A 16,036-nucleotide genomic window follows, 5' to 3' on the forward strand; every position below is an offset into this window, starting at 1 on the left:
CCTTATCTGGACGACTGGCTCATAACGGGGGAAACCCCAGGAATTTGCAGGACAAACATTCAAAGGACTATCGACCTCCTCCACGAGTTAGGCTTCTCAATCAACGAGAAAAAGTCAAGCCTAGTGCCAACCACCTCAAAACAATTCCTAGGAGCAATCCTAGATACCCAAGAGGGGTTGACCTTTCCTTCAGAAGAAAGAATTTGGAATATACTACTGCAAATTCCGCATTATCAGTCCGGTCAACAAATAACGGTACGCAAAGCAATGCGTTTACTGGGCATGATGGCGTCATGTATTTACCTGGTCCCCCACGCGCGCCTGCGCATGCGTCCCATGCAGGAATGGTGGGCGAAACAGTGGTCTCAGGCAACTGGTCAGTGGGACGATCTAGTGGTCGTTTCGCCAACACTGGTACAAAGCCTTCACTGGTGGACAAGAGAGAATCTTGCACAGGGGAAACCCTTTTTACGATTCCGAAGTACAGGCAATAGTCACTACAGATGCATGCCTGACGGGGTGGGGAGCTCACCATCTCCACGACACAGCTCAGGGTCTCTGGTCTCACTCAGTGGCCAAGAACCACATCAACCTGCTAGAGCTTCTGGCAGTATTCAGAGCGCTTCAGGCGTTCGAGCCCCACCTACTAAACCTGTCAGTGCAAATCCGGACGGACAGCACAACAGCCATGTTCTACCTGAACAAGCAAGGAGGGACTCGCTCGCCAAATCTGTCCAAGCTTGCCCAGAAAATCTGGATATGGGCACTCAGACGGAACATCTTACTGTCATCACAACATGTTCCAGGGGAGCTCAATTCCCTAGCGGATGCTCTGAGCAGAGACTCCCTCCCAGAGGAACACGAATGGGTTCTACACAGAGAGGTCGTAGAAAATATCTTCTCACAGTGGGGTTTCCCCACTATAGACTTATTCGCCACAAGCGAAAACAGACAATGCCCAGGATTTGCATCCAGGTTCCCCCAACCAGACTCCCAGAGGAACGCCCTGTGGATGAACTGGTCAGGGATGTTTGCATACGCTTTTCCACCAACTCCTCTCATCAGGAAAGTGGTGAACAAGATGAACAGAGAGTCAATGACGCTCGTCCTAGTTGCTCCCATGTGGGCAAGACAACCGTGGTTCCCACACCTACGCAGGATGGCGGTGTGCGAGCCCATCAAACTTCCAGCCTGGTACAACCTACTGTTCCAGCACCAAGGTCAAACAGTGCACCAGCAACCCAACTCGATGAACGGCAGCATGGCTCCTGAGGTCATAGAGTTTGGACATCTCAATTTGCCACAGAGGTGTATGGACATCCTAAAGGAATCTAGGAAACCAAACACAAGGCACTGTTACTTTGGCAAATGGAAGAGGTTCGTTATCTGGTGCCAGAGTAGATCAATCAACCCGGTTGATTGCACTCCTTCCACTATTGTTACATACATGCTCCACCTGCTAGATGCAGGATTGGTTTTTAACTCACTGAAAGTACACCTGGCAGCCCTGTCGGCTTACACCACTTCCCATAGCAAGGTTTTGTGGTGGAACGTACCAGTAGTTAAAGCCTTCATGGAAGGAGTAAAGAGACTTCACCCTCCTATTTCAAACCCACCACCAGGGTGGGACCTTAATGTGGTGCTAGCCAAGCTCATCGGCCCCCCTTTCGAACCCATGCATAAAAGCAGTCTCAAACACCTGACTTATAAAACGGCCTTCTTAGTAGCTATTACTTCTATACGAAGGGTCAGTGAAATTCAGGCTCTGTCGGTGCAGGATCCCTTCTTTACTGTCCATAAAGACAAACTGGTTTTACGCACACACCCTAGGTTCTCACCTAAATTTATATCTAAATTCCATATAAACCAGTCCATCGAGCTTCCGGCTTTCTTCCAGGACCCGCACAGCTCGGCTGAGGTGAAACTACACACCCTAGATGTGCGTAGGGCGGTCCTCTACTATGTAAATAAAACCAGACGGCTAAGAAAAACAGATCAACTGTTTGTCTCCGTAGCTACAGGTAGAGAGGGGGATCGCGTCTCTAAAGGTGCCATCTCGAAGTGGATTATTAACTGTATCCAGCTATGTTACTCACTCTCTGAAAGAACTCTGCCTTTCACACCAAGAACCCACTCTACTAGAGGCATTGGGGCCACTCTGGCTTTCATTGCAAATGTACCCCTTGACACCATTTGCAAAGCAGCTACTTGGAGCTCTATTCACACTTTTACTCAGCATTACTGCATTGACACCCATTCTAAGGCAGATACACAAGTGGGACAAGTGGTTCTAAGACACTTATTTGCTCATGACCTTTCTCACATCCCACCTCCTTCTTCAGGTACTGCTCGCTAATCTATGCACAGTATGTGATCTAAGCAGATTCCACAAGCCTCAGAAGGGATACATTACTCACCGTAATCGTATTTCTGATGCTTGTATCTGCTTAGATTCACATGCGACCCACCCTTCCTCCCCTCTGAGAGAAGGAGCATGATTGCTTGTAGTCTTACCTTTCTGTCTATCTGCTTGGATTATCTGTACTCGTGCTACTCCTCATGCTATCTCATGTCAGAAAAAATACAATCTGAGGATCCTAGACGCGTGAGGGATCTTGGGTACAGTGGACGTCACACTAGGGATAGTATTACTGGCACGCCCTGTGTCGACGCCCATTTTCGAGTTTCGAAAAACAAACTGTAATACTCCGCAGCTTCCACTAGATGTCGGCCTATGCACAGCATGTGAATCTAAGCAGATACAAGCATCAGAAATACGATTACGGTGAGTAATGTATCAAATATATATATATATATATATATATATATATATATATATATATACACAAGATGAGGACATATACATTATGTACAAGATTCATAACCTAGCTCCAGATCAGGTTTGCAGAGGGCCGCAAGGCCAACTCGAAGGGCGTTCTAGAGGTATAGGCATAGTCAGTAGGTGGAGGTCGGAGGATCGTGATCATGCAGGTTAGATTGATCAAACAGCCAAGCTTTTACTTTGTGCCTGAATGAAAAGAAGGCTGAGTCGGTCCTAAGTGCCGGCAGTAGCTTATTCCAGGATTTGGCAGCAAGCGCCGGAAAACTGGTGCCACCAGCTTTGCTAAGTTTGAATTTATGTATATTAAGCAGGTAGGCATAGTTGGCTCTGGTAGGTCTGGCGGACTCATTCCTAGAGAATCTGTCCATCGCATACTTGGGGGCTGAGTTGTTAAGGCACTTGTTGGGTAATCATAAGAGTTCTAAAAGTGATTCTATCTTGGAGAGGGAGCCATTTAGTGTTTCGTCGGATTTGTGAAATGTGGTTGGATCGAGGGATATTTAAGGCTGTTCTGAGAGCGTTGTTTTGCAGTACTTGTAGCTTGTGGAGGTTCTTCTGGCTAGTGCCAAAGTATAGAGTGTTACAATAGTCCTGTTTGGACAGTATAAGGGCTCTAGCAAGGGTGATACAACTGCTTGTGGACATGAATGGTCTGCAGGCGTTTATGAGTTTTGCTGTATATGCTGTTGAGGATGAAGTGGTGTTAATTTGTCTTTGCAGTGTTAAGGCGGAGTCTAGATAGAAGCCTAAAGTTTTGGCTTCCTTATCGACTTTGATAAAGTGGCCGTCAATGTTGAAGGCAGCATATTTAGACCCTAGCTAGTTAAGTCTCTGCTTGGATCCAATGAGTAGAAGCTCAGTTTTGTCATCGTTGAGACCTAATCCGTGTTTGGCCATCCAAATCTGGATTTTACTGTGGATATCATTTAAGAGTGTAGAGTCTGATTGATAGTTGCCTGAGAGAGTGATGAGTATTTGTGTATCATCAGTGTAGTTTGTGTATGATATGCCAAGATCATCTAGATGATCAAATAGGAGCTTTGTAAAAATGTTGTAGAGGGTAGAGGAGAGACATGAGCCTTGTGGGACTCCACATGTGATGGGGGAGGGAGCAATTGAGGCAGTGGTGGAGAAGACCCTCATTGATCTGTCCGAGAGGAAGGCGTTGACCCAGGCTGCAGCTTTGGTAGAGAAAGAGGCAGCTGTGGTAAGGTGATCAGTTAGGATTGTGTGATCGACTAGATCTAACGCTGCCTATAAGTTGAGTAGGAGGAGAAGTGCCAGCTTTCCAGAGTCCCTGGCCATTCGGATTTTCAGATCTAGGATGGCAATTTCAGTCCTGTGGCTTGGTGTGAAACCAGATTGTCTGAGGCCTAAAAGGTTGTTTGTCTCAAGGTGATTTTGGATCTGAACATAAGCTGCCTTGTCGAGGATCTTTGAAAGGAAAGACGCTGTGGTGATTGGTCTGATGTTGGTAGGAATATTAGGGTCGAAGTTGGATTTTTTGATGAGAGGCATGACCCACGCATCTTTGAGATTTTTAGGAACTGTACAAGAGGTGAAGGAGGAACTTATAAAGGAGGTGATAAAAGGGGCAAATTCTTTGGCTCCTTCTATAATAATTGAAGCTGGACAGATGTCACCTTGGCATCTAGAAGGCTTAAGACGTTTGATGATAGACTCTCTACCTCTGATGTAGAGACGGGTACATTCAAAGGCTTTAGTTTGATTAGGGGGCGCAAGGTGCTACAGATTTGAAGTAGGCATTATTTTGTCTGAGTTATCGGTTTTGGCAGTGGTGGCTAAGCTAGATCTTTTTGCTTCAGATTTTGATTCAAGTAGTGCAATTTTGTTAAGAAGTGCCTTTTGGATGTTTGCACACCAAAGGCCACCCTTATTGCAGGCGTCTGGAGGGGATTCTTTGAGGATGTTGAAGAGCTCCTTGGTACTGGATTTGGCATTAAGAATTCTGTTGTAACTTTCACTTTTTGTTTGTGAGATGGCAGTTCTGTATGCACTGGAGGCAGGTAAACTTGTCCTTGTTCTGCGTGGAAGGTTTTTTTTCCCAAGAGGACTCTGCGTCTCTTTTAGCTTTGCATAGTTTTCAACTCAGCAGAGAACCATTTATTGAGGTGTGCCAGAGATTTAGCTTTCCTTATTTTAAGAGGAGCTTGCTGGTCGAGGGCCTGAAGCAAATGATGGTTGTAAAGGTCTACCATTTTATGGGGGTCTAGGTCGGGAGTTGACTGTTGCTGGGTGATGGATTTAAGTAATGGGAGTATGCTTTCTAGTGAGATTAAACAGTTATTTCTAGTACATGCTGGTGGGGCCTGGAAATCCTTAGGTAAAGGTTGTTTAGAGTGGAGGATTTCAAAGGAAATTACGTTGGGATCTGACCAAGCACATGGCGAATTAGAAAGGATTTTAGTGTTGCAGTTAAAATCTGCTATCCAATCTAGGATTCTACCTTTACAATGTGTAGGATCAGATATGCGCAGTGAGAAGCCTAATTCTGGTAACGAATTTTGAATGGCAAGGGCGTTGGTATCTGAGTTGTCAAGTAGGCCAAGGTTGAAATCACCCACGAGCGGGATTTGCGATCCCGGTTTGGTATTTAGAGTGAGGAGGCTTGTAATGTCTTCCTCCAAAAGAGGAGAGCTGACCAGGTGGTCTCTATAGGATATGGATGAGGAGTGTCCGATCTGCAGAGAGAGGGATTTCAAGGAGAGGATTTCTCCAGAAGGGAAAGGTGAGCTAGCACATTCTCTGATGGCCAAGTTAATGTTAGCTATGATAGCTACACCACCTCCTCTCTTGGTAGTCCTATCAGTTCTGAAGATGTACTCGTCTGGGACTGCTAGCATTAGCGCAGGGCCTGCGGCTGGGGGTAGCCATGTTTCTGTGACCGCTAGAAAGTCTAGTTTATTAGCAGTGATAAGGTCTGAGATATCCAGAGTGTGAGCAATTAGCGATCTGGCGTTAATAAGGGCCCCTTTAATAGTGGCGGCTTCAAGTTGCAATGGTGCTGCAGGAACAGTAGGCGTTGCTTTTCGTGAAGCAGAAGGCACGAGATTACATGGGTCTTTACAATTTGTAGTGGTGCTATTCAATATTGAGGTCTTATATTGTGATCAGTGATTAATTGAGGTGCGGGAGCCAAGTGTTTTGTTCCTGCGGACGGTGGTGCCCGGAAGGGACATAAGAATGTGTCCAGTGGCAAACATAGTAAGACTAGGGTGTAAAGAGCGGAGCAGGTTCGGTTTGTGGGACCCAATTCTAGGATCCTGTTGTACTAGTAAGGGTAGTTTAGTTTAGTTTGTTTATTTATAAAGCGCGCCCGAACCCTCAGGTAGCTGGGCGCATAATCATGTGCACAGCAGAGTTACATATCGTTACACGAACATCATAATACAACAGACAGAGCATACATTAGTCCAGGCTCTGAATGTTTACATACAAGAGTAGAATATACCGAGAAGAGTATGTACAGAGAATAGGCACAAAATAGTTACAGTGGCGAGTGAGGACCAGGTTACAGGTTGGTCCTGAATAGGCTGTAGATAGAGTAAACATTACTGCAGGTAGAGAGCGGCGGCTGGCCGGTCGTATCGGTGAGAGTCTAGATGTTTAGGCTAATAGCCATGATTTTACCATGGCTCTGAATGGCCAGAACGCGGTTTTCGATCTAATTGTAGGAGGGAGGGTGTTCCAACATTGTGCTGCGAGCACTGGGAAACTGGAGCCTCCTGCTGTTTTTAGGTTATAGTTGGGGATCTTTAGTTGGTGCAGGTAAGGAGTTCTGGTGGGTCTAATGGGGCAGTGTCTAGAGAATTTGTTTTGTCTGAGAGATAACGTGGGGCAGTCCGTGACAAGCACTTGTGGGTGATGACCAGGGTTCTTAGCTTAATTCTGGCGCGGATCGGGAGCCAGTGGACTTCTTTGCTAACCGTGGATATGTGCGCCTTGCGCGGGATGTTGAGGGCACATCTTAGTGCATTATTTTGCAGGATCTGGAGCCTTTTCAAGTTTTTTGTGGTAGTGCCTAAGTAGAGTGTGTTGCAATGGTCTAATTTAGACAATATCAGCGCTCTAGATAGGGTGAGGCAACTAGAGGTGGAGAGAAAAGGCCTGCAGGCATTGATCAATTTATTGGTGTATGAGGTAGCTGAGATGGTAGAGTTTATTTGTTTCTTTAGTGACAAGGTAGAGTCGAGGTATACACCTAGTGTTTTGACCTCTTTGGATACTTTTATGATGTTGCCATCAATGGTAAAGGATTGGTACCTTTGGTCCAGTTTGTTGAGGCGAGCCTGGGAGCCTACGATAAGCATTTCTGTCTTATCGTCGTTTAGGCAAAGACTGTGTGTAGCCATCCAGGCTTGGATTTCTAAGTAGATATCATTAATTTTTGCAACATCTTCTTCATAGTTACCAGTGAGCGTGATGAGGACCTGGGTGTCGTCTGCATAATTAGTGTAGCCGACACCCAGATCACCTGGTGTGAAAGCATATTATACCTGTGAAAGCTATGAGGAGCAAGGGGAGCAGTGACCAGATGTATAGGATCCTCCACCACGTGTAGTGGACACTCTGTTGGGTTGCCATAGGGGAATATTGGCGTTTATCAATGATTAAGGCTAATGGCACAGCATCTTGGTGCGTACTGAGGCGGAATAGGGTCGGAGGAGTAACTGGCGTGGCTAGGGAGTCACCTTAATAAGTCTAGTACAGATTGTGTGTCAGCAGTGTGCAGCAGTAGGCAGGCACTTGGGTATCAGCACAAAATATATGCAGCAATGGGCAGGCAGTAAGGTGTCTGCACAAAATATATGCAGCAATGGGCAAGCACTAAGGTGTCTGCACAAGATATATGCAGCAATGGGCAAGCACTAAGGTATCAGCACAAAATATATGCAGTCATGGGCAAGCACTAAGGTATCAGCACAAAATAAATGCAGCAATGGGCAGGCACTAAGGTATCAGCACAAAAATGCAGCAATGGGCAGATATGCAGGTATTGGCACAGAATAGATGCAATGTCTAGTATATAGTACCTACATGATCCGACCGCGGCTGATTTTCCCACAGCCGGAAAGTTTGCATGAGAAATGTGCGAACCACAAAAGGTTTGCACATTTCCCTTGCGGACACACGTTAAAGACCGCTACATACTCACACCCACAACACACCCCCAACATAAACAATCCATGCTTACCGTTTTCTTCACGCTGAGTCCCTGCGGCGCCAGTTCCCTTTCACTTCCTGGCACCGCAGGGTCCTTTTTTCTTTTCTTTTTTTTTTTTTTTTCAGGAGCTGCAGGGGTTTCCCCCCGCATCCCCTGCTAACTAGTGAGCGTGGTGTTGCGGGGGTCACCGCCGCAGTCTTTTTAACATTTTTTTTTATATACACCTACAATGCTACCACCAAAGGTTCGCACTTTTGGTGTTCGAACCTTTGCTGGTAGCATTTACTGTTTTTTTTTTTTGTACATGCAAATCCTTAGATTCGGTAAAAACGTACAAACCCAGAATATATGTTATGGCTGGCTAGAAGCGGCTTAGGCAAGCATACAAATGGTGTTGCCACATATGAAAAATGCGGCAGTAGGTGCAGCTAGAGTGACAGAGTAGGAGTGGCAAGGATCAATGCAGGTAATACCGCTAGATATGAGAAGTGAGCGATACATTAATCGGAGATGGATAGTCCGCGTTGTTAGGCCGACCTAGATGAAGTGGAGGGAGTGACAGTACGATGGAGTGTTCATGGGTTGCAGGCGAGTTGAGTGAGGCAGAGTCAAAGCACGCAAGACGGGTCTCGAGCATAAGTAGAAACAGGTGGTAGGGTGAGCTTCCACTGCGGGCTATAGCACTGGTGTTCTGTGACCGCGTGGGTTCTCGAGCAGTGGAGGCTGTTGGCGGGGTGTGGAGGTGGTTCAGGGAATATCGCTGTCGCAAGGTAAGGTAGTGTATAACGCAGAGGGTGGATAGGCCAAATGTCTGGGCAGCGTCTTGGTACTTACAAGAATGGTGGCTCACAAGGGCAGAATCTCCGGCCGACGGTCTGATCTACTGTGAACATGCTCGGGACAGGTAGGAGCCTTTGAATAGTGTGCCTTCCAGTGGTGGGCCGGCTTACGCCTGCCGGCATTGGATTAGCGCTATTAAAGAAAGCGCAGCAGAGGGAGACGATGTTCGGCTGTTGATGCGGCTTCAGAAAGTCGGGACGGCCATCTTTACGTGGACTTTGCCTCACGCTGTGTAATGGTGGCGAAATACAGCGCGGGCGATCAGCCAAGTGAAGATTCAATTTCGAGCAATCATCGGACATCAGGGTCAAAGCAGCGTAGCCAGCTGCAAATACAGCGCGTTCTAAGCTGAAAGTAGTATTTAGCTGCTGAGATCCAAAAAGGACGAAGTGAAGCCAGCTGGCTTACCTCAGCACAGTGAAGATCTCCTGACTGGAGGGGCACTGCTCCTGCAGTGTTGGGGAGCTCCTGCTGCTCCGGAGGGGTCACAGACTATGTGTAGGCTCGGGACCTATTGATTTATAAAGTGTTTCGTCAAAGTGTTGCACATAATCAAACGGTACAAATAATGAGACAATTTATGAGAACATTACATAATTAGCAGGTAGAAAAAAGAATGTTTTTAAGATTCAGATGGGGGAGAATTGGGGTTGGGTATCGCAAGTAGGAATTGACCTTGTAAACGAGAAAGGACATTAACAGTGAGGAGAGATGATCATTGAAAACAATGCAAAGAAAGTAATTTTTATTTTAAATCTCCCCTCCTCCAAGACCAAACGGAGGGGAAAATTGAAGTATGGGGAGAAAAACTGCCCAATCTTCGATTTGTACTTTATCCTTAGTGGGGTGAGACGATAGGCAGGACGACCAATGAGTAAAGCAGAACAGTAGTCAAGATGGGAAAGGAATACAGTAGAAGAAATAAATAGTAGCATGAAAAGAAAGGAAGGGACGGCTTAACATATGTTATAAAGTTGAAAGCGATATGAACAGGCTGTGCTAGAGATGTGTGCTGAACGAGAGACAGGAGTCAAAGTAAACACCAAGATTTAGACGGAGGCAGAAAGAGATTAGAGAGAGGCAACGAAATGGGGGGCGAGAGGAGATGGAGGCAGTGAAGAAAGGAATCTCAGTTTTAGAAGCATTCAGATTTAAGAAATGGCCATGCATCTAAGATTGTATTGTTAAGCGACCGGAAGAGATGGTAGTCTGAGGAAAAGGATACATGGATTTGTGAGTCAATGCCATAGAAGTGCAAAGATAGGCCAAATGAGGAAACAATACAGGAGAGGTTTATAGTGAAAAGAGAATAGGGCCTGCAAAGACACAGTGTAATAGAAAGCAGGGGAACAGTTGTGTAAGGGTGTCCCTAATTACGCTCACACCAGAATCAATACACCTCTCTAGTGAAATAAGTCAAAAAGGCGATCTTGTAAGTATAACAAGTTTTATCTTATAAATGAGGATGTAGCAAAGGACTCTGCTGCCTAAACGGTCTTCTCCTGTCCCTCTTTGCATTCCTTCCTGCCAAAGTGGTTTCAAGCAGGGGTTTATATAGGTCTGGCTTGCCATGGTGATGTCACTGGAGCTGGATCATAACTTCTGCCACATCCGTCCTCCTTCCATAATAGGGATGCGCCAAAGCTGCCTTTCTTCGTTGTCAGCAGTTTTGTCAAGGCATGCTGTTCTTCATTTTGCTAGCTATGCAAAAACACACTAGCTCTTTCTTTCCTCCATTTTGCTAACTATGCCAAGCACACTGCAGCTCTGCAGACTTTTAAAAACCATGAGGCCTAGCCCAAAATCTATGTACAAACAATGTTCATTCATTCTACCCATATTTCACTTATCCTGTTCAGTTATCTGGGTTCTGTAGTGTCCTCCACAATTTACACTTGTAATTTACCCCATTCTGCATTTTGCCGCACAAAACATGTGCGTCCTATTTTTAACCTGCATGGGCCCTTGACGGACAGTGGACACCTGGCGAGTCGGTTTACGCTGGCCAAGGTGAAGAACACTGCACACGAAGCACGTGGTCTACTTACATCCCACAGGCCACATTCCTTCCGGGGAGGAGGGGAGTTTGACTCCTCTACAGCACTAGCTAAGCTTTTAAAATGCCTGGGATCTGACATTACTCATCCATCCAACTAATAGTTAATTGCGCCTTAGATTAGACAATAACTTCCTTCTCCAGTGCATGCCTATATGTATGTGATTATGTTTGCATGAGAGAGCCTTCCCATTGCCCCTTCTCCCCCCTAGTCCATTATAGTGCCTTAACAAGGTCTTGTCCAACTCTAAAGCGATTGGGGGTTTGTTTATTTATTTGGTAATGCGCACCAAACCCTTAGGTAGCTGGGCGCAACAGTACAAGTAGTCTTAAAGCTTAGTTACAGTACATATTACAAGCATATACATACATATACGTACATACAATACAGTGCATATTATAAGCATATGCTTACATGTGCATACATGCATCCAGGGAGTATATAGTACTGACGCCACTGGTTACAATGTATTGGTGGCAAGTGCTTGCATATTAGGTAATGCATAATCGGATGCAATAGGTGCGGTTAATCATGTCTGGTAAAGGGGCAGGTAGCAGTTGGGGATAAGGTGGATCTGGTTATGAGTCAATGGTGTGAAGCCATTTGAGTACATTATGTCTGAATTTAGGGTAAGGTTGTTCCAGTCCGAGGTCAAGTGGGAGCATATTCCAAGATTGCGCAGCTTTAACTGCGAAGCTGGTTCCCCCAGCCGTAGAGCGTTTGAATCTGGGAATCTCAAGCATAGAAGCATTGGCAGATTTCGTAGGGCGGGTGACTGTTCTCTTAGTGAATCTTTCCAACAGGTAGGGAGGTGCTAAGTTGTTCAGGCACTTGGAGGTGAGAGAAACTGGTTTGAGGAAGATTCTGTCCTTTATTTTTAACCAGTGAGCCTCTTTTCTGAATTTAGTGATGAGCTCTCTGTGGGGGATATTCAACGCTGCTCTCAAGGCGTTATTTTGCAGTCTTTGAATTTTATCTGGGACATATTTGCTGGCTCCTGAATACAGGGCGTTGCAGTAATCTAATCTGGACATAATGAGAGCATTGGCCAGGGTAATACAGCTAGCACTAGAGAGAAACAGTCTAGAGGCTCGGATAAGTTTGCAGGTATAGGCTGTTGTAGAAGCAAAATATTTTACTTGCTCCTTAAGGGTGAAGGGGAGTCCAGATGGAATCCTAAGGTTTTAACCACGGGCATCACCTTGATAATATTGTTATCAATGTTGAAGGATGTGTAGTTTGGGCTTAGTTTTTTAAGATTGGCTTCAGAGCCTAGGATCAGTATCTCGGTTTTGTCGTCATTCAGGCAGAGGCCATGTGATGCCTTCCATGCCTGATTGACGATATATATCTTGTTCACCAAGGCCGAGTCCGTTTCGAAGTTGCCCAATAGGGGTATGAGGATCTGGTTGTCATCTGCATCAATAGGCCTCTCTACCACTATACAGGTCTCTCCAATTTAGCAGGGGTTCTGTCTCCAAACTGCATTGTATGATACTTAGATTGCATTGATAGGCCTCTCTCCCACTATACAGGTCTCTCTGGTTCACCAGGGGTTCTGTCTCCAAACTGCATTGTATGATGTTTAGATTGCATTCATAGGTCTCTCTCCCACTATACAGGTCTCTCAGAACCAGTTGGGTTTTGTGTCCAAATAGCATTGTATGATACTCAGATTGCATTGGGAGGCCTATCTCGCAAATCTAGCGGGACCTCTGTGGCCGGATTCCATTAAGAGAGTAAGTCCTAGCTGCGCCCCTCAAACTCACTACTCAACTAGTACATGTCCCCCCGAGCCTACATGGCGAGCTCACCGCGCTGAACTGCGTTCAGGGAGACGTCCACTGTGCAGTACTCCCAGATCTAGCTGAGCCTGGTATCGTGCTCCACTGCTTCAACTTACCCTCAGATCTAGCTGTGTTTGGTATCATACAGTACTGTTTCAACTGACCCTCAAATATAGTTGCGTTTAGTCTGATACCCTGCTGCTCTCCTAGGCGTGGGCCTCCCACGGTGCAGGAGTCTCGAGTCTTATCTGTGGTTAGTATCGTGCTCCACTGTTTCGGCCTACCCCCAAATCTAGCTGTGTTTGGTATCAGACAGTACTGCTTCAACTGACCCTCAAATCTAGCTGTGTTTAGTCTGATACCCTGTTCTCCTAGGCGTGGGCCTCTCTCCCACAGTGCAGGACCCTCAAGTCTAGCTTTGCTCGGTATCGTGCTCCACAGTTTCGGCTGACACTCAAATCTAGCTGTGTTGGGCCCAGTACTCTGTCGCCTTCCTAGGCGTAGACCTTTCTCCCAATATACAGGGCCCCTAATCTAACTGTGTCTAGTTCGGTACTCTATTAATCCTGGAAACCCATCACTACCTAGCTTAATTGAGTCCCATACCACCAGACCATCAACGCCCATAACCCTCCCCGACAGTGCACCCTTAGGAAACACACCCCACCCACCAACAGAAACGACAGACTGAGCAAGAGAACACACTAGCGTATCCAGAGAAGGAAAAACCAAGACTACTGCGCCTGCACAACACAGCTTACAGGACCAACTACCCTACTACATCTGCACCTTGAACTGAAAAATGGCCCGACCCAGAAAAGGACGCCGAGAAAGAGAGCAAGATCGTGCAACAAGGGACGCGAACACACAACACCAACAGAACCCAGAAGAATCAGCCTCATCGGCAGGAAACACACCTAACGCAGTCATAACCGGAACAAACTATGTAAGAGAAAAATCCTTATACCTCACACCTTACCTCGTGACGACCACGGAACACGGAAACCTCAAGACATGCAAAGGATTTCCCGAAACAGCTGGAAAAAAGACGGGAGCACTCAACAAGAGAATGGGATGACGCCAACCCCATTACCCCTTACATCACAAGGACAGAGGGGCACCATCGATTTCCACAACATCCCGCACAATAGGATGAAGCCCCAACAAGCAACAATGCTACCCCCTACCTAAAAATCGGACTCAATTAAGAAGAAGCCAGCGCTGATCTTCAACCGAGCATCATCACAGCAGAAGCACCACGATTGATCAGCCCTGTTATCAACCTTTTGGACCGCTTCAATGAAGAAGCAGCTGTCGCCGGTCTTCATCCTACCAACATCAATGCGGAAGCACCACGACCGGACAACTACAAATCTGAACGAATAACCACAAAACTAAATCACATCCAGAGAATCCACTGTAACTTAATAAACGCAAGGTCAATGTCCAAACACTCAATCGAAATAAAAGACCTCCTATCAGAAGGAGGCATAGACATCCTATTTGTAACCGAAACATGGCTAGACGACAACTACAAGATCACCCTCAACAACTGCTTGCCTGCCTGAAAACTTCAAATGCATCCAAGCAAACAGGAAATCCAAAAGGGGGGGGGGGTCTAGCATTCATCCACAAGGAGCAACTGGCCATCAAAATGCAAGATCCACTAAACATCGATAAAAGCGAATCCTTAATACTACGGCTATCGGTAAACCCCAAAACAAACCTGAAATTCATACTGATATACAGACCACCAACCTACGATGCGACTTTCATAGACGCCTTCACGGAAGCAATCACCATCCTAGCCATGAAGTACAATCATCTGATCATTCTCGGAGATTTCAACATCTGGTTCGAAGAAACCACAACCACACAAAAATCCTTAACCGCCCAACTAGCAGCCATGAACCTACAACAACTAGTCAAAGGAGCAACACACTCGGTAGGGCACACACTTGATGCAATCTTCGCCAACAAGGACCTCATCACCACGGCACCCCAATTCAAATACTTTGGAGCGACCACCTCATCATTCCATTCATAATCACGACCGCTCCAACAAAGAAGCAACAAGAAAAACCACTGATCATGATGAAAAGAAATTGGAGAACCATAAAAAACTCTAACCTAACCGAGCTCCTGGAACTCAGCAAACCACAAGCAACAACCATGGAAGAAGCTGATATAGACAAAAAAGTTACCCTACTCCATACCTGGATCACAACAACTCTAGATGACATCCCCAAAGAAAAACTCTTCACCCCATCACGTAAGAAAATAACAGCAAAATGGTTCACCCCACTACTCAGCGAGATGAAAAGAAAAAAACGAAAACTAGAATCTGAATGGAGGACCAACAACACCACTGCAAACAAATTGAAATCCCTGCAACAGATCCGCTCATATAAAAAGGAAATACAAAAAGCGAAGAGGAAACACTACGACAACTGAATCTTCAGAGCACCAAACGCCCAAAAAGAACTCTTCAAAATCATAAACGAAATTAAAAAAAACACGAGTTGCAACAACACGCCAATTCCATCGACAAAACTTGACCTAGGAGACCACTTCAAAAAACGAAATAACTTCCATCCAACACACTATACAAAACAGACCAAGCAATCACACCTCAAACCCCATTGACGCCGACGAAAATGTCCAAACAAGCTATGAAGCTTCCCAGAAATATCAGTGGAGACTTTTGTCAAACTGGTAAATCAAAGCAACAAATCAGGCTCTCCTGAAGACCCCTGCCCCCCCGCCCCCCGGACATATACAAAACAATGCTCAAACAAGGACTTATCCAACTACAGACCCATTTCCTACATAGACAAACTACTAGAAGCGTACATCTACAAAATAACCCAAGAATGCATAGAAGAGCACTGCCTACTAGACCAGGCACATGTTGGTTTCAGACCAATGAGAGGAACAGAATCGGCTCTCTCAATATGGGACGACCTAAAAAGAAACGCAGACTCGGACAACAGTACCGCCCTGATTCTCCTTGATCTATCCGCAGCCTTCGACACTGTTAACCACGACATCCTCATAAAGAGATTAGAAGGACTAGGAATAAAAGACACCGCCCTACTATGGATCAAATCAGTCCTAACAAACAGAACCGAAACCATATGGATGAAACCTTTTAAGTCCAAACCTAGAGACTCCATGTGCGGAGTACCACAAGGATCATCTTTCTCACCGCTTTCTATTCAACATCTACATGTACCTATTAATCAAACTCATCAAAAAACACAACCTTGCATGCTACAACTACGCCGACGATACTCAAATAAAACATACAAGACACCCGAGAAGA

Source organism: Ambystoma mexicanum, chromosome 3p (assembly GCF_040938575.1).
Source record: "Ambystoma mexicanum isolate Mex_15411 chromosome 3p, UKY_AmexF1_1, whole genome shotgun sequence".
NCBI classification, from domain to species: domain Eukaryota; kingdom Metazoa; phylum Chordata; class Amphibia; order Caudata; family Ambystomatidae; genus Ambystoma; species Ambystoma mexicanum.